The sequence below is a fragment of the Lepidochelys olivacea genome, assembly GCF_965140295.1.
Source record: "Lepidochelys olivacea isolate rLepOli2 genome assembly, chromosome: 5".
In the NCBI taxonomy this organism is placed as follows: Eukaryota; Metazoa; Chordata; order Testudines; family Cheloniidae; genus Lepidochelys; species Lepidochelys olivacea.
Genome location: NC_140415.1, coordinates 30,614,439 through 30,633,417, shown reverse-complemented (window position 1 = coordinate 30,633,417; position 18,979 = coordinate 30,614,439). Strand labels below are relative to the sequence as shown.

General features: G+C 47.7%; 1 protein-coding gene and 1 long non-coding RNA gene across 4 annotated transcripts in view; one reads left to right on the top strand and one right to left on the bottom strand.

The window, feature by feature from the left end:
- NIM1K (NIM1 serine/threonine protein kinase) overlaps positions 1-18,979 on the bottom strand; it is an 87,136-nt gene that overhangs the window by 18,039 nt on the left and 50,118 nt on the right. For 2 of the 3 annotated variants that reach the window (XM_084628591.1, XM_084628592.1), the window contains exons 1-2: positions 310-367; positions 17-152 (exon numbers count right to left, since the gene is read on the bottom strand). The gene's annotated coding sequence lies outside the window, so the exon portion shown is untranslated. Of the gene's footprint in view, positions 1-16; positions 153-309; positions 368-16,963; positions 17,194-18,979 lie in introns of those variants that run through there. The other variant, XM_084628593.1, reaches the window with a different exon arrangement.
- Positions 1-18,979, top strand: part of LOC311520801 — a 31,123-nt gene that overhangs the window by 8,996 nt on the left and 3,148 nt on the right. Inside the window, exons 3-4 of the long non-coding RNA XR_014711700.1 lie at positions 8,306-10,501; positions 10,718-10,831. This is a non-coding gene — a long non-coding RNA (uncharacterized lncRNA). The remainder of the gene's footprint in view (positions 1-8,305; positions 10,502-10,717; positions 10,832-18,979) is intronic.

Sequence of the window (18,979 nt, the reverse complement as noted above, 5' to 3'; positions counted from 1 at the left end):
AAAAGAAAAGCTGTACCTCAGTCTTGCTCGAGTCACATGGAAGGAAAGCACAGGATTAAGTAACTGCAATGTCACTTTAACCCTCCTTTATTTAGACGAGCCTTCTTTAAAGCCTTGAGCCTTCTCAAAATTTTGCCAGATGCGTTGTCTTCCTAAGAAGAGAGATGAAGAAAGTCATTAAACCCTTTATATAAATCGCCTCATGTTTCACTGAGCTACATGATAGATTAGATCATTTACCAATTTTATTTCCACACTGTTTGGTTTTGGCACACATACAAATTACAGCTTGTACTAAAACATACTTACAAGTAGTCACTTAACACAATAATAGTAAGATGTTCTTTCCTCTCTACCTGCTGATAACTGTGCAGGAAGAGGAATTTTATCAGACACTCTTAATCATTTCTGTACCCAGCAGTACCAGTCTGTGCACAGAAGGCGTGGAGATGTTAAAGAAGCTGCTGCCTCTAGCCTACCTCGCCCATGCACAGACACAGGAGCAATATTCTTACATAACTGATTAAATAGAATTAGACCAACAAAATGATTATCACTTTAAGTATGTGGAGTCCGTGAGGTACGTAAAGATGGTGAGGACACCCCAATGACTCAGGCCTTAAGCTTTGGAAGATAGTCATCTAAGGTATCACATTTTAAGGGGTGTTACCACTCATGTCCTGCATATATTGCAGGATGATGCTGGCTGGCTTGAAGACAAGTTCCCTGTGCCACTGGGGATAGGTGGAGAAATGGAAGGTATTGTGGATAAGGCATTAGACTGGGAGTCAGGAGACCTGGTTTCTCTTCCTGCTTTGCTGTTCCTTAGGCAAAGCCACGTCACCTCTCTGTGCCCCAGAAACGATACTCACCTTCCTTTGAAAAGAGTTGAAATGCGCAGTAAGAGCTAAGCATTATTATTTAATTAAACTGCTTTGGGTTGACAGTAACCCAACCAAAGTCTTTATTATATCACAACAGTATAGGTGCTATTCATTGCTAGGTTCTGGCTCTCCAGCATGGGTGCACAAGAGTGGTGAGAGGGCACAGATAACCCACCCTGCCTTCTCTTGTGCAAGTGCTATGGGAGCAGACGGGTGTTGAGGCTTGCACTTCAGGAGCACAAGAGGGCATAAGCTAACACGGTATGCTGAGTGAGGAGTGACTAGAGGTATCTCTACATTGCAATAAAACACCCATGGCTGGCTTGTACCAGCTGACTTGGGTTGTGGGCTCAGGCTAAGGGGCTGTTTAATTGTAGTGTAGACATTTGGGCTTGGGCTGCAGGCCAAGCTTTGGGAGCTCCCACCTCACGGGCTCCAGCCTGAGCCCAAGTATCTACACTATAATTAAACAGCCCCTTAGCCCAAGTCAGCTGGCACAGGCCAGCTGCAGGTTTTTAATTGCAGTGTACACATACCCTAGATGGGGCATAACTAGGGCCAAGCCCCCCCAGAATCAGCTGTAGGTCTGATGCTGGGAACAGAGCATATGGTGCACTAGTAGGGCTTGCTCCCTTTTAGAAAGCACTTACTGGGCCCTTAAACAAAGGCGCAAAACCATTTTAAGTATGCTCCCCTCAGCACCCAGGCTCTACCCTGGATATTTCTGTGATCTGCGGCTGCCAACATGAAGTTCTGCTTTGCTGTCAAAGTTATGTTTGTTGGAGTCAGAGAGCAGAAACCAGAAATGCAAAAAACAGATTGCCATGAGCACTACCTTAGTGAAAGAAAATTAACCACAGAAGTCTAACTCATCATTATGCCTGTCAGCTCATTCGGTGTGAAAGAGTCAGCCTACTTATGCTAATTGGGCACACAGAGGATACTCAACAGTTAAGGCCGTCTTCTGCAAGAATTACCTATGCCTTTGCACCAATCAGCTGTACAAAAGGGCTGAAGAAAATCCTTCTTGCGGCCTGTCAGATAGACCTATGTGAACAGTCATTGTGTAATGTTGATTATGGGCAAAGAGAGGCCAGCTGTGGAAGCTCAATATCACGGCTATGAGAATGCTTTAATCCAGATCTGTCTGTCCAAAGAGGAAACTGGGTCAAGGCATTCTTCCTTCTGGAATTTACGCCTACCAAATATTTGCTTGAGCCCAAAGATGGCCATTTTTAGAACACAGCCTAAGATTAATTTCTTTTTCCAACCCTCCCGCTAACTGCAGGCCCTGGAATCTCCTGGCACTTAGCCCACTGGCTAGGTTTCCTCAGTCCTTTAACATGAGCTATTTCAGTGCTGCAGGAGCTAATGGAGTATATGCTCTCCAGCTGTGGCCAATGTGGTCTTACTCTTTAATCTAAATCATGCAGAACAGTTGTTTTCAACCTTTTTTCATTTGCAGACCTCCAAAAAATTTTGAATGGAGGTGCAAACTCTTTTGGAAATCTTAGACATAGTCTGCGGACCTCCAGGGGGTCTGCAGACCACAGGTTGAAAACCACTGTTCTATGGTAATGGCAACCTTTCATGGACCTTTAGGCATAGTTTGTAAACCCCCCGGGGTCTGCAGAACACAGGTTGAAAACCACTGATGTAGAATGCACCCAAATACTGTGGTGAAGGGTACTTCACAGAAGCCTGTAAATAAATAATACTAATTCCAAAAGCGAGACAGACAGACTGGAGAGATTGACATTACCACAGTGTCTCCATATTGGAAGAGAAGGTTCAAGGTCTGGAGCAACAGGTATCGACCCTGCGTTACATAAGAGAAACTGAAGATTTCCTGGACAGACGTCAGAATATGCTTCTACGGGCACAAGGTTCTGAAGATTCAGAGCAGGCTGCACATCGGGGACAGGAGGACGGTGAAGAAATTTGGTATCATGTGACCTCCAGAACCAAAAAGGGGAAGTCCATGTACCAGCAACGCCGGTACAGGTAAGTAACCGTTTTCATGTTCTCTCCACAGGTACTAATGGGGGGAGTGGACCGATATGTCTGAGGGAAGGGAGCAGAAGGAGACTCCACCAATTGGAAGGCATGAGATGCACTGTCCTTGGGTTGGGGGTTCCACGACCACCGCTCCCAAGAGAAGGAGGTGGGGGGTGGTGGTCGGGGACTCTCTCTTCAGGGGGACTGAGTCATCTATCTGCTGCCCCAACTGGGAAAACCGAGAAGTCTGCTGCTTGCCAGGAGCTAAGATTCAGGATGTGACGGAGAGACTGCCGAGACTCATCAAGCCCTCGGATCGCTACCCCTTCCTGCTTCTCCACATGGGCACCAATGATACTGCCAAGAATGACCCTGAGCGGATCACTGCAGACTACGTGGCTCTGGGAAGAAGGATAAAGGAGTTGGAGGCGCAAGTGGTGTTCTCGTCCATCCTCCCCGTGGAAGGAAAAGGCCTGGTAGAGACTGTCGAATCGTGGAAGTCAACGAATGGCTAAGCAGGTGGTGTCGGAGAGAAGGTTTTGGATTCTTTGACCATGGGATGGTGTTCCAAGAAGGAGGAGTGCTAGGCAGAGACGGGCTCCACCTAACGAAGAGAGGGAAGAGCATCTTTGCAAGCAGGCTGGCTAACCTAGTGAGGAGGATTTAAAATAGGTTCACCGGGGGAAGGAGACCAAAGCCCTGAGGTAAGTGGGGAAGTGGGATACTGGGAGGAAGCACGAGCAGGAGTGCGTGAGAGAGGAGGGCTCCTGCCTCATACTGAGAAAGAGGGGCGATCAGCAGGTTAATCTCAAGTGCCTATACACAAATGCACGAAGCCTGGGAAACAAGCAGGGAGAACTGGAAGTCCTGGCAAAGTCAAGGAATTATGATGTGATTGGAATAACAGAGACTTGGTGGGATAACTCACATGACTGGAGTACTGTCATGGATGGATATAAACTGTTCAGGAAGGACAGGCAGGGCAGAAAAGGTGGGGGAGTTGCACTGTATGTAAGAGAGCAGTATGACTGCTCAGAGCTCAAGTATGAAACTGCAGAAAAACCTGAGAGTCTCTGGATTAAGTTTAAAAGTGTGAGCAACAAGGGTGATGTCATGGTGGGAGTCTACTATAGACCACGGGACCAGGTGGATGAGGCTTTCTTCCGGCAACTTGCAGAAGTTACTGGATCGCATGCCCTGGTTCTCATGGGAGACTTCAATCACCCTGATATCTGCTGGGGGAGCAATACAGCGGTGCACAGACAATCCAGGAAGTTTTTGGAACATGTAGGGGACAATTTCCTGGTGCAAGTACTGGAGGAACCAACTAGGGGCAGAGCTCTTCTTGACCTGCTGCTCACAAACCGGGAAGAATTAGTAGAAGAAGCAAAAGTGGATGGGAACCTGGGAGGCAGTGACCATGAGATGGTCATATTCAGGATCCTGACACAAGGAAGAAAGGAAAACAGCAGAATACGGTCCCTGGACTTCAGAAAAGCAGACTTTGACTCTTTCAGGGAGCTGATGGGCAAGATCCCCGGGGAGAATAACATGAGGGGGAAAGGAGTCCAGGAGAGCTGGCTGTATTTTAAAGAATCCTTATTGAGGTTACAGGGACAAACCATCCCAATGTGTAGAAAGAATAGTAAATATGGCAGGCGACTGGCTTGGCTTAACAGTGAAATCCTTGCTGATCTTAAATACAAAAAAGAAGCGTACAAGAAGTGGAAGATTGGACAAATGACCAGGGATGAGTATAAAAATATTGCTCGGGCATGCAGGAGTGAAATCAGGAAGGCCAAATCACACCTGGAGTTGCAGCTAGCAAGAGATGTTAAGAGTAACAAGAAGGGTTTCTTCAGGTATGTTAGCAACAAGAAGAAAGTCAAAGAAAGTGTGGGCCCCTTACTGAATGAGGGAGGCAACCTAGTGACAGAGGATGTCGAAAAAGCTAATGTACTCAATGCTTTTTTTGCCTCTGTCTTCATGAACAAGGTCAGCTCCCAAACGACTGCACTGGGCAGCACAGCATGGGGAGGAGGTGACCAGCCCTCTGTGGAGAAAGAAGTGGTTCAGGACTATTTAGAAAAGCTGGATGTGCACAAGTCCATGGGGCCAGATGCGTTGCATCCGAGAGTGCTAAAGGAGTTGGCGGATGTGATTGCAGAGCCATAGGCCATTATCTTTGAAAACTCATGGTGATTGGGGGAGGTCCCGGATGACTGGAAAAAGGCTAATGTAGTGCCCATCTTTAAAAAAGGGAAGAAGGAGGATCCTGGGAACTACAGGCCAGTCAGCCTCACCTCAGTCCCTGGAAAAATCATGGAGCAGGCCCTCAAGGAATCAATTCTGAAGCACTTAGAGGAGAGGAAAGTGATCAGGTACAGTCAGCATAGATTCACCAAGGGCAAGTCATGCCTGACTAATCTAATTGCCTTCTATGACGAGATAACTGGCTCTGTGGATGAAGGGAAAGCAGTGGACGTGTTGTTCCTTGACTTTAGCAAAGCTTTTGACACGGTCTCCCACAGTATTCTTGCCAGCAAGTTAAAGAAGTATGGGCTGGATGAATGGACTATAAGGTGGATAGAAAGCTGGCTAGATTGTTGGGCTCAACGGGTAGTGATCAATGGCTCCATGTCTAGTTGGCAGCTGGTATCAAGTGGAGTGCCCCAAGGGTCGGTCCTGGGTCCGGTTTTGTTCAATATCTTCATAAATGATCTGGAGGATGGTGTGGATTGCACCCTTAGCAAGTTTGCAGATGACACTAAACTGGGAGGAGAGGTAAATACGCTGGAGGGTAGGGATAGGATACAGAGGGACCTAGACAAATTGGAGGATTGGGCCAAAAGAAATCTGATGAGGTTCAACAAGGACAAGTGCAGAGTCCTGCACTTAGAACGGAAGAATCCAATGCACCGCTACAGACTAGGGACCGAATGGCTCGGCAGCAGTTCTGCAGAAAAGGACCTAGGGGTGACAGTGGACGAGAAACTGGATATGAGTCAACTGTGTGCCCTTGTTGCCAAGAAGGCCAATGGCATATTGAGCTGTATAAGTAGGGGCATTGCCAGCAGATTGAGGGACGTGATCATTCCCCTCTATTCGACACTGGTGAGGCCTCATCTGGAGTACTGTGTCCAGTTTTGGGTCCCACACTACAAGAAGGATGTGGAAAAATTGGAAAGAGTCCAGCAGAGGGCAACAAAAATGATTAGGGGACTGGAACACATGACTTATGAGGAGAGGCTGAGGGAACTGGGTATGTTTAGTCTACGGAAGAGAAGAATGACGGGGGGATTTGATAGCTGCTTTCAACTACCTGAAAGGGGGTTCCAAAGAGGATGGCTCTAGACTGTTCTCAGTGGTAGCTGATGACAGAACAAGGAGTAATGGTCTCAAGTTGCAGTGGGGGAGATTTAGGTTGGCTATTAGGAAAAGCTTTTTCACTAGGAGGGTGTGAAACACTGGAATGCGTTACCTAGGGAGGTGGTGGAATCTCCTTCCTTAGAAGTTTTTAAGGTCAGGCTTGACAAAGCCCTGTCTGGGTTGATTTAATTGGGGATCGGTCCTGCTTTGAGCAGGGGTTGGACTAGATGACCTCTTGAGGTCCCTTCCAACCCTGATATTCTATGATACAACCAGGAGCCACATGTACTGAAAGGCAGCTTATGTCCCAAAGTGCTTCAGTTTTGTAACTCACCTGTCTTATTAGTGACCCACAGCAGTTGGCCAGCCTGCTGTCTGTCTGATTTAGCTCATTGCTAAAAAACCAATACTAGTGATATTAGAGCCACCAGCAAGAGAAAATATTTGACCCCATTATTCAAACATTTACACCCTCCATCAGTGACGCCACTGGCTCAAGCCTTACATCACACATTAGAATGAAAGGAAGAAGGAGAAAGCCAAGAATGAGAATACTTTTAACCTGCAAATACAATGTAGGTCAATATTTTTCAGACTTTGATGCATAACGTAAGCTTCTAAATCCATGTATTGGCATCTGTAATTCCTTCTGCTAGGTGGAGTTAGCAGCAAAAAGGAACGGATTCAATATCCAGGGGTCCAGAACCAGCTCGAGCCCCCACCCAGTAATCTGGGAAAATTAAACACCACTTCATGGCGCCTCTAAGAGGCGATACTTCCCCACTTGCAAGCACTGAGTCTGTGTATAGCGAGAAAACTTTTAATAAAAAGGGGAAAGGAACCTGGCATTAATTTGGGAAAACACCATAACCATGATTTGAACACATCTGACCCTGAGCAAAAGTCCCCCACCTCACCCCCCCAACCATAGTACATTGGGCAGTGTCCTTTGCCTCCATTTCTCACTTTGCAGTGTGGTAGTCCAACAAACGAATGTCCCTTTCACATGCCACTCCCCTCTCCTTTCACCGCACCCCACTCAGAGCTGCTGTCCCTGGTCAGCGAAGACCCAGAGTTCAGCGGTGTGTTCATGTGAGTTCACCTCCCACCCGGGATGTGGGGGGAAGAAACATCAAGCAATGTCTCAGGCGTCGCTGCCACCACAACTGGCTCACAGTTGCCATTCGCTCTGTGTCACTGCCTGCTGCTGCCGCTGTGCCATCATTCATTCCGCGGCGGTCATCCTTCGTGCCGCCGTTCACTCTACCCCACCGTCATCTGTGCCGGTGCCGATGGCTCTGCACCGGCCCTTTCTGCAGCCGCCTGCCTCTCTACTGTGACCTCGGTGAGTCGTCTCTTGAGGTTCCACCCAGCTCTCAGTGATTTCAGCAGCTAATGTGGGAACCTCATTGCTAGTGCAGACTAGGCAGGTGCTTCCGCAAAAACGTTGTCTGAGGCCTTAGACCTAATTATCGGTGATTTCAGCTCTAGTGATCACTTAACAAAACAAAAGACTCTCGATGGAGCCTAATCAGCTCTCTCTCTGAACAGTAGAGAGGGGCAGGTCAGATAGTGTCTATGACTCTTAGGTAGAGCCCACAAGACCAGGCAGAAACACCTGTCCCCACCCTCTCTCTCTCCACTGGGCTCTGGCATCCGAACCCCCTGCTTAGTGAGTTCAGTTGAGGGTGACCCCCTCAGTCAGGACAAGCTAAGTACAGTTCTGCTTCCCTTTACTCATGCAATAAGGATAACAACATTTCATTACACCTGGTTGAGAACAGCTGCTCTAGAGGGTTCTCGCACGGATGCTGATACATATAAAAGGTGGAGCACAGATCGTGAATTGGATACAAGTAAATTATTGCGGAGGGTTCTACACATAAGCCTTTGCATTTTTAATACAATGAGCTTCCCAGAGTCACCAATTTAATCCAATAAGGTTTAACTTATTTCAATAATGTTTGTCCAGGATATTGCAGGAAAAAACGGTTACCTACCGTTTCGTAACTATTGTTCTTCAATATGTGTTGTTTATGTCCATTCCATTCTAGGTGTGTGCACAGTTGTTGGAGATTTCTGCCTTTGCGGTATCCATAGGGCCCTCTGGAGTGGCGTTCCCATGCGGCAGTATATCAGGCACCTCCAGCCCTACACCCTCTCAGTTTCTTCTTATTGACAACTCCGACAGAGAGGCAGGAGGGCGGGTAATGCAATGGACATAAGCAACACATCTCGGAGAACAACAATTACAAAAGATAGGTAACCGTTTTTTCTTCTTCGAGTGCTTACTCATGTCGATTCCATTCTAGGTGACTCACAAGCAGTATCCACAGAGGTGGGCTCGAAGTTCACAGTTAAGCGGCTTGCAGTACTGCCCTACTGAAGCCAGCATCGTCCTGGGCCTGCTGGCTCAGTGCATAATAGGACATAAAGGTTTGGACAGATGACCAGGTGGCCACTCTACAGATGTCCTAAATAGATACATGGGCCAGAAATGCCACCGAAGAGGCCTGCACCCTGGTACAAAGGGCGGTGATGATCACCGGGGGAGGCACCTTTCCTTGATCATAGCAAAAGAGAATGCAAGCAGTGATCCAAGAAGAAATTCTTTGAGTCGATACCGGGCAACTCTTCATTCTGTCAGCCACAGCGACGAATAATTGTGTCGACTTACAGAATGGCTTGGTCCTGTCAACGTAGAAGACCAGAGTCCTCCAGACATCCAGGGCACGTAGCCTGCACTCCTCCTCCGACTTATGCAGCTTCAGAAAGAAGACTCATAAGTAAATGTCCTAGCTCAAATGAAACTGAAACTACTTTGGGAAGAAAAGCCAGGTGTGGCCTTAGCTGGAACTTGTTCTTATAGAAGACCATGTACAGCGGCTTTGAGGTGAGTGCCCGAAGTCACCATGACCAGGAATCTGACTTTCCAAGAGAGGAAAAGGAGAGAGCAGGAAGCCAGAGGCTTGAAGAGAGGACCTGTGAACTGCCACAGCACCAGATTCAAGTCCCACAGAGGGATGGAGTCCCTGATGTGCAGGTAGAGGTGCTCCAGGCCCTTAAGGAATCTGTCTGTGATATCCTGAGCAAAAACTGACCTGCCCTCAAACGGTGGGTAGAAGGGTGAGATGGCCACTAGATGGACCTTGACTGAATAGAGAGACAAGCTCTGGAGCTTGAGATCCAGGAGGTAGTCTAGAATATGATGCAGCGAAGTCCACTCAGAACAAACACCTTTGTCTACAATCCAGCAGGTGAACCATTTCCACTTGGCCAGGTAGGTTGCTCTGGTGGAGGGCTTCCTACTCCCCAGCAGGACTCACTGAACCTCAGCTGAGCACTGCTGTTCCTGTGCATTTAGTCACGCAACAGCCAAACTGTGAGATGTAGCGCCGTCAAGTTGGGGTGTAGAAGACTGCCGTGATTCTGGGACAACAGGTCCGACCTGAGCGGTAGCTGGAACACAGTTGTCACCGACGGGCCCAGCTGCGTGCTGAACCAGTGTTGGCGTGGCCAAGCCGGCGTTATGAGGATGACCCTGGCCCTGTCCTGTTTGATCTTCGTGCGGACCCTGGGCAGCAACGGCACCGGAGGGAAGGTGTACATCAGAGCCCCCAACCACAGGAGCAGAAAGGCGTCTGACAGGGATTCTCTGTCCATGCCACCAATCGAGCAGAAGATGTGGCATTTTCTGTTCTGCTTGGAAGCAAACAGGTCCATCTGGGGAGTTCCTCACCTGTGGAAGATGGAACCGACCACCTCCGGATAAAGGGACCACTTGTGAGGAGACAAGAATGCCCCGCTGAGGCAATCTGCCGAAGTGTTTTTGGCCCCTGGAAGGTGAGTAGCTACGAGATGGATGTGCAGCGGACAGAAATCCCAGAGCCAGAGCACTTCCTGGCAGAGTGCAGAGGGTAGAAAGGCTTGGCAGGCTAATCGAACCGGCCTGAGGTCCCTGACATTGATATGCAGGGAACGATCTGGACCAACAACCTTGAGTACTGAGATTGCCCACGTGTGCTCCCCATCCCCGGTTGGAGGCATCAGAGACAAGGGTCTACCGACGAGGCCGGGGCTGCGAAGGGAACGCCTTCCAGCACCGACATGGGATCCTGCCATCAGATGAGAGATGACAGTATGCTGTCCAGAATCCTGATCATCCAGTCCATCCTGTGCCGGTTGGGGACATAGACCAACGCCAGCCATGCCTGTATGGGTCTGAGGCGGAGTCGTGCATGCCGGACCAAGTAAGTACATGCTGCCAAGTGGCCCAACAGTCTCAGGAATGTGTGGATGGTGGTGAGTGGGTGGGTCCATTGGCCCGATATGAGGTCCGCTATAGCCTGGAACCAAGTCTCGGGGAGGAAGGCTCTGGCCCAACTGGAGTCAAGGACCGCTACGATGAATTCTGTGCATTGCACTGGGGTTAAGGTTGACTTTTTCTTGTTTATTATCAATCCCAGGTCGCAACAGGGGGAACAGACCAGATGGAGATGCCTCCACACCTGATCTGGGGACCGGCCCCTTATCAACCAGTCGTCGAGGTACGGATATATTTGGACTCCCCGATGTTGCAGGTAAGCGGCCACTGGCGCTATACACTTTGTGAAGACTATCGGGGCTGATGAGAGATCAAAAGACATCACTGTGAACTCGAAGAGGCGGTGGCCCAACATGAAATGGAGGAAGCGCCAGTGCCCTGGGAAGATAGAAATATGCGTTCCTTAAATCGAGGGCGGCGTACCAGTCTCCCGGATCCAGGGATGGAATGATGGAGGCCAGGGAGACCATATGAACCTTCAACTTCTTGAGAGAGTTGTTGAGGCAATGCAGGTCTAGGGTGGGTCTGAGGCCCCGCTTTGACTTCGGAACTAGGAAGTAGAGGGAGTAGAATCCTCTTCCTTCTATGTTCCGAGGAACCTCTTCCACTGGCCCTACACACAGGAGGTTTTTGACCTCTTGAATGAGGAGTTGCTCACGAGAAGGGTCCCTGACGAGGGATGGGGAAGGGGGCTGGGAGGGATGGTTGGCTATAAATTGCAGGATGCAACCCAAAGAAACTGTATCGAACACCCAGCTGTCTGAGGTGATATGGGACCTGGCTGACTGGAAAGGCCAAAGGCAGTTGAGGAAGGAGGGGAGTGGATCCAGTACATTGGCAGGGGCATCATCTTCGAGCGCACCCTAAAAATGACTGCTTCTGGCCTCCCTGACTTCTGGGAGGATCAGGTTGGGCAGCCGAATGGGAAGAGGACAGGAAGCATCTCTGAGGCCCTTTGTCCTTGTCCTTCCGCCTGTAGGAGTCTGACTTGGGACCCCCCCAGGACCTAGATTGTGTTGGAGGAGGAGGAGGCAGAGGCCGGAACGGCTTCCTGGGGTGTGCAAGCCCAGGGAGCAGAGAGTGGCTCGGGAGTCCTTGAGCCCTTGGAGTCTGGAGTCAGCTCAGAAAAGAGCCCCGAACCCTCAAATGGGAGGTCTTGGATAGTGGCCTGCTTTCTCCTGGGACAGCCCAGAAGCCTGCAACCAGGAGCTGCATCTCATGGCCACCACCAATGCAACCATCTGGAGAACTCCCTGTCCACCACCGTGCCTTCGCTCACCAACGCGGTGAACTCTTGGGCATGATCCTGTGGGAGGGCCTCCGTGAACTTATTAAGGGAGTCCCACAGGTTAGAGTTATAATGTCCCAGCAGGGCCTGGTAACTAGAGATCCTAAACTGTAAGCTGGCCATTGAATAAATTTTCCTGCCAAACAAGTCTAGCCTTTTGGCATCTTTACTTTTTGGTGTTCCGCTGGCATGGCCCTGTTTGTCCCTTTGATTCACCGCAGACATGACCAGCGATGATGCAGGGGCATGAGTATATAGATACTCAAAGCCCTTTGCAGGGACACAGTACTTCTTTTCTGCTTTCTTTGACATAGGCAGAATAGAAGAGGGGGTTTGCCACAAAGATTTGGCTATCCTGAGCACCCCTGGGTTGACAGGCAATGCAATGCTTGCCGGTGTGGTGGCTGAGATGACATTGAAGAGTTGTCGGCCTCCTCAGCAACCTCCTGGATCTGCAGGCCAAGGTTTTCAGCCACCCATTTAAGGAGGGCCTGGTGCTCCTGAAAATCATTCAGAGGACTGCTGGTGTGGGCCACCTGAGGGAATGTGTTATCCCCTTCCTTGTCAGGGGAGGGCTCCCTCGGTGCCGGAGTACGGTGCGCAGGCTAGGCCTCCTCCTTGGTGCCGTGTTCTGACTGCAGTACTGGCGGTGCCCTGGCCGGTTTGTCATATGTGGCATGGGAGTACTGGACAGGTATCACCGGCACCCCCAACAGGTACCAGTATGGCCACTTTGGGGGGCCACTGTCCCTGCTGCATCAGCACCATGGCTGGTGCTGCCCCAGTCTCCCGCGTTGTTGGGAAGTCGCCCCTTCTTGGCAAGGGGCTGAAATCACAGTCCGACCCTGACCACTGTCCCTCCAGTGACCACAGCAGGGCTGTTGCGGCCTGGGTTTTCCTACTGACCCTGGTAGGTGATTGGCAGGGAGACTGGGAGTAGCACCGCCTGCCAGAGGAATGGTACTGGGGCGAGCGCATACTAGGCCGAAATCCTGAACAACCCCTCCGGGACAGTGACCAACAAGGAGACCTTCTGGGAGAGCGTGACCAGCGTCTGGTGACCTATGACTAGATGGTCGCCAGTACCAATGGTACAGGGAGCGGTGCCATGAGTCTGGAGTCCCTCACCTAGTAGGAGGGGATCTTAACGGAGACCTAGGCCTTCTGGCTGGGGAACTAGGTTGCGGTGCTGGGGTCTGAGGTTGCAGCGACGGGGACTTGCACCTGCAGTCCGTGACCTGGGGTGTTCCGCCAGTCTATGTTACTACAGAAGCCCGGTGGTTTTCCCCTTCGGTGCTGCAAGCTTAGCCATTTTGGTCACCTGGCCTGGCACCTGCCATGCCAATTGGCCTTGCTCTTTAGCCGCCGGAACCACTTCGGGCACTGAAGGCCCCACAAGTGGCTTGGAGCCCTTGCCCCTGCCTAGGGTGGGGTGCAGGTCCCTGGCCAGGCTGGGGGGTCCGATCTCAGTGGTACCCCTGTGAAGCACCGTAGCAGATGCATGGCCTGACGTAGGTCCTTTGCCTGAAGCCCCTCTGTCCTTCAGTGCCAAGGGGCTTTGCTTCTTCTTCCTCTTCTTTGGTGCCGGCAAGATGGAACGGTGCTGGGCCGAGTCAAACTAGGACTCCACTGACTAACTAACACTGTAGACTAACTACAATGAAACTATGTATAATAACAACAAAATGAAGTCTATGGAAAAACCGCTACTCCTCTTGCGAAGCAAGACAAGGTGCTCCAACTAACCATCACGGGCGGTCAGAAGGAACTGAGAGGGCACAGGGCTGGCGGCGGCTGATATACTGCCGCATGGGAGTGCCATTCCAGAGGGCACCACAGCCGGCCCTACGGATATCGCTAAGGAAGAAATCTCCGACAACTGTGCACATGGGTGCACACACACCTAAAACGGAATCAACATAAGCAAGCACTAGAAGAAGAAATTGCCATATCTGTCACACCCAGTTTGAAAACTTTGGTCATTGTTTTTTTAATTTCACAGCATGTAAAGTGCATGTTGTATAACGAAAATGGAGCGATTTCTCCACAGATATATTTTAAAACTGTAAATATGGAAGAACACACAAGATGGCCAAATACAGCACAGGCTTTTGGTGCCACAGAGATCTTTAGGTTTCAGAGTAGCAGCCGTGTTAGTCTGTATTCGCAAAAAGAAAAGGAGTACTTGTGGCACCTTAGAGACTAACAAATTTATTTGAGCATAAGCTTTTTGTGAGCTCACGAAAGCTCATGCTCAAATAAATTTGTTAGTCTCTAAGGTGCCACAAGTACTCCTTTTCTTTTAGAGATCTTTAGGAGGTCACTGGTGATTGGCTCCCCTCCTTCAGAGATCACAGGTCTGAAGGCTAACTTCACAAGTGTCCCTCATTACAATCTCTAAAGATAGCAGGATCCTGGAGGTATTTCCCAGACAGCAAGAGATTAAGATTTAGCTATCTGATCCCTATCGAATGGACTTCTTTCTACTACTGCAGAAGTTGTTCCTCTATTTACTGTGAACTAAATTAGGAATTGAACTGAACTCCAAATAGGAGTTTTTGATGGGATTAATAAGAAAACACTGGTTCCACTTTCCAAATTCAGCATTCCAGATTTGAAAAGAAAATACTGATGTCTTAGTTTGTTTCTATTTTTGAAGGCCTAGCTTTGACAGAAGGTGACAGCACACTAGCAGAGGTACCAGATCTGCTGAAAGCACCACAAAACCTCTCTGGTGTTACTGCACAGCATGTTCTTCTAAGCAGAGGGAAAGTATTTTAAGCAGCCCAATTTTGCTCTTTTTCTTGTGTTATATTGGTTCAGTTCATGGTTGAAGTAGCCAGAACAAGCCACATAAACTTCCTGTTGCTGAATGTTTGTCCTCAAACTTTGCTAAGCACGTTGTTTAAATCCGAAAAATGCAAGCAACAGGAAACACCTCGGGGCCCGTTGGGATGCTCCAAGGTAACATCCCAAATGCAAGAGATGAAACGAGGGGGTAGGGAGACAGTTTGGTGGGCACAACTTCAGCCTTTGAGCTCAGATTGCTTTACATTGCCAACCCAAGTAGGAGAAAATATTTACAATGTCCTGAGTGCAGCTGGAAGAGCCTACAGCAATAACTAAACTAGCTCTTTTGCGCAGGTCCACATGCTGCCAACTTAACTACATCCCAGAATAAGTACTGCTTTTACATTTAGCACAGAGCTATCACTCTGTAACTCAATGTTTGCTGAGACACAGATGAGGCCCTGTAATTTAAAAAATCCAAAACCAAACCATCATTGGCTTTCCTCGTACATAAGGTTAATATACACAGCGGACATGCCTAATGGGTAATGCAATTTAAGACAATAGCATAGAGCTTTTAAAAACACGAACCTTTATCCATACTATAGGTGTGTCATGCCAGGTGAATATAAGAATTAATTAGACTGTTGTGACCTGGGAGATAAGCCTCTTATAGCAGATTGATCACATGCTCTATTCTCATTTCTTGTTCAGTAATTCGTGTAAGTCTACTTGGTCAACACAATGTTTGTGCCATATTAATTTATAATGATGTACGTCATGTGCACTGCATTATAGCATTCACTCTCCTGTTATATAATTGAACATATGTTTGCAATTCTGACAGACTCAGGTATCAGGTTTATAACAACATTTATGCAACTATGGGCCAGAATGTACCATTAATTTTTAAGCAGAACTTCCCATGGTCTCACAGCGCCTGGCACAATGGTGGCCTTGATCCCTGGCTGGGGCCCTCTGGGTGCTACCACACTACAAGATAGCAACACTATCTTTTTGCTAAAAACCTAATAGCATGACTATGCCCCTTAGAATCAAAGAATAACAAAAAAAATGGAGTTGGAATTCCTCTGCCCTGTCCATGCAGGAGTGATCTTTACAGCCGATTAACTAATGCTTTTCCCAGTCAAGTTGTAAACCTCCTAGAACAACTATGCTTAGTCATATACACAGACCCTAACATCAAACAACAGTTCTCTGATTCATACCCAAACACTGAGTCAAATCAAAGCAGTCTGCTAGCCCCTTAGGGTATGTCTACACTGCAATTAAAAACCCACAGCTGGCTCCTGCCAGCTGACTTGGGCTTGGGCTAACTGCGACTGTGGTGTAGACATTTTGGCTTGGGCTGGAACCCAGACTCCAGGACCCTGCAAAGTCGGTGGGTCCCAGAGCTCAGCCTGTAACCTGAGCCTGAACATTGCAGTATCGACACACCCTCAATGTGCACATGTACCATACATTAACAAGTACACCTCTACCCCCGATATAACGCTGTCCTCGGGAGCCAAAAAATCTTACCGCGTTATAGGTGAAACTGCCTTATATCGAACTTGCTTTGATCCACTGGAGCGTGCAGCCCCCTCCCCCCGAGCACTGCTTTACCTCGTTATATCCGAATTCGTGTTATATCGGGGTAGAGGTGTACCACAAGCACACATCAGGGCACAGGAAAACCTTACATTTGGGGGAGAGGATGGGAAGACACTTTTTTTTTAAAATAAGTCTATAGACATGATTTTGTGACTATTGCATATTAATTGACTCTAGGCCAAATTCTGCTGCTGGATGTAAACAAATGGCCTTCAATGACTTCTGGCTTTGTCCAGAATTGCTGAATTAGCACCATTCACAAGTGCTGAATTAGACACTGTACTGAGCAACATCAAACTCAGAATGGCAGCAAGATATGACAACATTTTACCAGAATTTCTGAACCACCTTGGAAACAATGTCCATCAATGGTTATCCAAATTCCTGATTTAAGTTGTCAATGAGGGTGACCAGCCAAGGACCTGGAGAATGTCAAAAAAAGTGATTGCCCTTTTAAAACTTGGAAAGGACCCATACAATGAGGCAAGCTACTGACCAATCTCTCTGCTGTGTGTCGTCTTCAAAGTCCTGGAGCAGCTTATCCACCAGCTGTGACTAAGACAGTTTTGAGCATCTTCCACCTCCACAACACAAGTGCTAAACATGAGTTAGACACCTTCCTCAAAGGAAAATGACTAAAACGTGAGGCAAAACCGGTCTACATTTGGTGTACCACTAAATCGCTCTTTGACTTACCTTACTACAATTGTCTAAAAAAGACTGCTGCCAAAAGTCAGGACCAGGAATAATCTAATCAGCAAATCAGCTGGTTCGACATGGGGCACAGGCTGGGATCATTATTTGTTGTTGTTGTTGTTGTAGAGAATTTTTTTATCCCTGCAGAGTATGTTCCTCAGCACTTGTTCCATGTATGCGGCTTCCATTGGTGTCAATGGCACTTCTGCCTACAGATAGGGATATTCACACTGTACAAAGAGAACAGAAGACCTTGTGGCACCTTAGAGACTAACAAATTTATTTGAGCATAAACTTTCGTGGGCTACAGCCCACTTCATCAGATGCATAGAATGGAACATATAGTAAGAAGATTATATATATATATATATATATATATATATATATATATATATATATATATATATATATATATATATATATATATATATACACATACACACACGGAGAACATGAAAAGGTGGAAGTTGCCACACCAACTCTAAGAGGCTAATTAATTAAGATGAGCTATTACTAGCAGGAGAAAAAAAACTTTTGTATTGATAATCAAGAGGGCCCATTTCAGACAGTTGACAAGAAGTTGTGAGGATACTTAACATGGGGAAATAGATTCAATTTGTGTAATGATCCAGCCACTCCCAGTCTCTATTCAAGCCCAAGTTAATGGTATCTAGTTTGCAAATTAATTCCAGTTCAGCAGTTTCTTGTTGCAGTCTGTTTTGAAGGTTTTCTGTTGCAAAACTGCCACCTTTAAGTCTGTTACTGAGTGACCAGAGAGGCTGAAGTGTTCTCCTACTGGTTTTTGAATGTTATGGATTCCTTATGTCTGATTTGTGTCCATTTATTCTTTTACGTAGAGATTGTCCGGTTTGGCCAATGTACATGGCAGAGGGGCATTGCTGGCACATGATGGCATATATCACATTGGTAGATGTGCAGGTAAACGAGCCCCTGATGGTGTGGCTGATGTGATTAGGTCCTATGAGGGTGTCACTTGAATAGATACGTGGACAGAATTGGCATTGGGCTTTGTTGCAAGGATAGGTTCCTGGGTTAGTGTTTTTGTTGTGTGGTCGCTGGTGAGTATTTGCTTCAGGTTGGGGGGCTGTCTGTAAGCGAGGACTGGCCTGTCTCCCAAGATCTGTGAGAGTGAGGGACTGTCTTTCAGGATAGGTTGTAGATCTTTGATGATGCGCTGGAGAGGTTTTAATTGGGGGCTGAAGGTACAGAGAACCAAACAGCGCAAGGACTATGCACCACACATAAGACCTATTTAAGGGCTAAAGTGGTGTACTGGTCGTGTTCTGACTCTCTACAGACATGGTGAATTTAATTCAGATTGGATGCAGATTATGTAAAAGCTGGAAAGGGTAATTTTGCCCATATTGATTTGTGTGCTCTTTCACTCCAATTTTCAAGAAACAAGTATGTAGTCAGAAAACTAATCAAAATCAAAGAAAACTGAGCTTTCTTTTGTGACTTGTTTTTATCCACTTGTACGCAGCTGTGAAAATACTAAGAAAAATAGCCATTATTTTGTCTAGACTTCATATAGCAATTATTAAAACCTCAAGTGATCTCTCTTTGACAATCTTTTAATCTCTGGATGTTGTTGGCAGGATCTGCTTTAAAGCAGCCTGTAACATTAATCCTGGCTTTCACTGATGTAACTCAAGGAAATTCAACATTGTGACTTAACAGAAAGTGAAACTACTAGTAGTGTATTGAATATTCTGATGCAGACCTCTCAGGATAAACAGAATTGCCCTTTGCAAACACAGTGCATGGAGTGGAGAGTGGCCACATGGCCAAGGAGATCTGTTAGCCAGTCTCTCCCATATAGGGGGCATGCAGACAGACTGCTGTCCTGAAGATGCAGTAGTGATCATGGGGTGGCTTCCCTGCTGCTTCATGGCTTGGAGGAAGATGATTCCTTTTTCCATTGGTCCCACAGAGATCCCTATGCATAGTCTGGCTATGTGTATTGTGCCCTGGGCTCCAAAACTGGCTTTGGCC